Genomic DNA, 2423 nt, shown 5'->3' with positions numbered 1-2423 from the left:
TCCCAATTCAAGTGCACTCCCACCATCCACTGCGTCTGTGCACGGCATCTTGTCCTGTCGCAAAATTCAGAGTTGGCGGGCCTGTCACAAGCTGGGTCAGTGGGAGCAATGCGATACCTAAAGAAGGGTGTCGTGGGTCAGAGCTGCAGGGGTGGGTCCCAATTCAAGTCCACTCCCACCGTCCACTTTGTCTATGCACGGCACCTTGACCAGTCCCAAAGTTCAGAGCTGGCGGGGGGGTTGCAAACTTGGTCAAGGGAAGTACTGCATTAGCTAAAGATTGGGGTCATGGGTCAGATCTGCAGGGGTGTGTCCCAATTCAAGTCCACTCCCACTGTCCACTGCGTCTGCACATGGCACCATGGCCAGTCCCAATGGTCAGGGATGGTGGGGGATCGTCAGCTGGGTCGGGGCAAGCAATGCGATACCTAAGAAGGGGGTCGTGGGTCAGAGCTGCAGGGCCGTGTCCCAATTTAAGTCCACTCCCACCGTACGCTGCATCAGCGCATGGCACCTTGGCCAGTACCAAAGTTCAGAGCTGGCGAGGGGGTAGTGAGCTGGTTCGGGTCAGAGCTGGTGTTGGGGTCGCAAGCTGGGTCGGGGGAAGCAATGCAATACCTGAAGATGGGGGGCGTAGGTCAGAGCGGCAGGGGTGTGTCCCAAATGAAGTCCAATCCCACCATCCACTGTGGCTTCGCACGGCACCTTGGCCATTCCCAACATTCAGAGCTGGCAGGGGGTGGCGAGCTGGGTCGGGGGGAGAAATGCAATACCTGAAAATGCAGGTTGTGGGTCAGAGATGCAGGGGTGTGTCCCAATTCAAGGCCACTCCCACCGTCCACTTCGTCTACGCATGGTGTCTTGGCCAGTCCACATTCAGATCTGGCGGGGCGGTCGCGAGCTGGGTCAGGGGGACCAATGAAATACCTAAAGATGGGGGTCGTGGTTCAGAGCTGCAGAGGTGTGTCCCAATTCAAGTCCACTCCCAAGGTCCACTGTGTCTGTGCACGGCACCTTGGCTAGTTCCAAAGTTCAGAGCTGGCAGGGGCGTTGTGAGGTGGGGCGGGGGGAGGAATGTGATGCCTAAAGATGGGGTCATGGGTCAGAGCTGCAGGGCTGTGTCCCAATTCAAGTCCACTCCCAATGTCCACTGCGTCTACCCACAGCACCTTGGCCAGTCAAACTTCAGAGCTGGTGGGGCAGTCACGAGCTGGGTCGGGGGGAGCAATGCGATACCTAAAGATGGTGGTCGTGGGTCAGAGCTGCAGTTGTGTGTCCCAATTCAAGTCCAATCCAACCGTCTACTGCGTCTGCGCATGGCACCTTGGACCGTCCCAAAGTTCAGAGCTGGCGTGGGTGTCGCGAGCTGGGTTGGGTCAGAGCTGGCGGGGGTGCCGCGAGCTGGGTCGGGGGGAGCAAAGCAATACCTGAAGATGGGAGTCATGGGTCAGAGCTGCAGGGGTGTGTCCCAATTCAAGTCCACTCCCACCGTCCACTGCATCTGTGCATGGCACCTTGGCCAGTCCCAAAGTTCAGGGCTGGTGGGGGGCTCGCGAGCTGGGTTGAGTCAGAGATGGTGGGAGGGCCGTGAGCTGGGCCGGGGGGAGCAATGCAATACCTAAAGAAGTGGGTCGTCATTCAGAGCTTCGGGGTGTGTCCCAACTCAAGTCCACTCCCACCGTCCACTTGGTGTGCGCACGGCACCTTGGCCAGTCCCAAAGTTCAGAGCTGGCAGGGAAGTTGCGAGCTGGGCCGAGTTGAGTAATGTAATAACTAAAGATTTGTGTCGTGGGTAGGAGCTGCAGGGATGTGTCCCAATTTAAGTCCACTCCCACCATCCACTGCATCTGCGCACGGCACCTTGGCAACTCCCAAAGTTCAGAGCTGGCGGAGGGTCACGAGCTGGGTCGGAGGGAGCAATGTGATACCTAAATATGGGGGTCATGGGTCAGAGCTGCAGGGATGTGTCCCAATTCAAGACTACTCCCACCATCCACTGTATCTGCGCAGAGCACCTTGGCAACTCCCAAAGTCCAGAGCTGGTGGGGTGACCGCGAGCTGGGTCGGGGGAAGCAATGCGATACCTAAAGATGGGGGTGCTGGGTCAGGGTTGCAGGGGTGTGTCCCAATTCAAGTCCACTCCCACCGTCCACGGCGTCTGCACAGGGCACCTTGGCCCGTCCCAAAGTTCAGACCTGGCAGGGTTGTCGCGAGATGGGTCGCGTCAGAGCTTGCAGGGGGTTCGCAATCTGGGTCGGGTCAGAGCTGGCGGGGGGTCACAAGCTGCATCGGGGGGAGCAATGCGATACCTAAAAATGGGGGTATTGGGTCAGAGCTGCAGGGGTGTGTCCCAAATCAAGTCCTCTCCCACCGTCCACTGTGCTGCGCATGTCACCTTGGCCAGTCCCAAAGTTCAGAGCTGG

Source organism: Elephantulus edwardii, unplaced genomic scaffold (genome assembly GCF_000299155.1).
Source record: "Elephantulus edwardii isolate Elephantulus edwardi_28Jun2011 unplaced genomic scaffold, EleEdw1.0 scaffold00292, whole genome shotgun sequence".
Taxonomy (NCBI): Eukaryota; Metazoa; Chordata; class Mammalia; order Macroscelidea; family Macroscelididae; genus Elephantulus; species Elephantulus edwardii.
Note: the sequence above shows the minus strand (reverse complement) of the source record.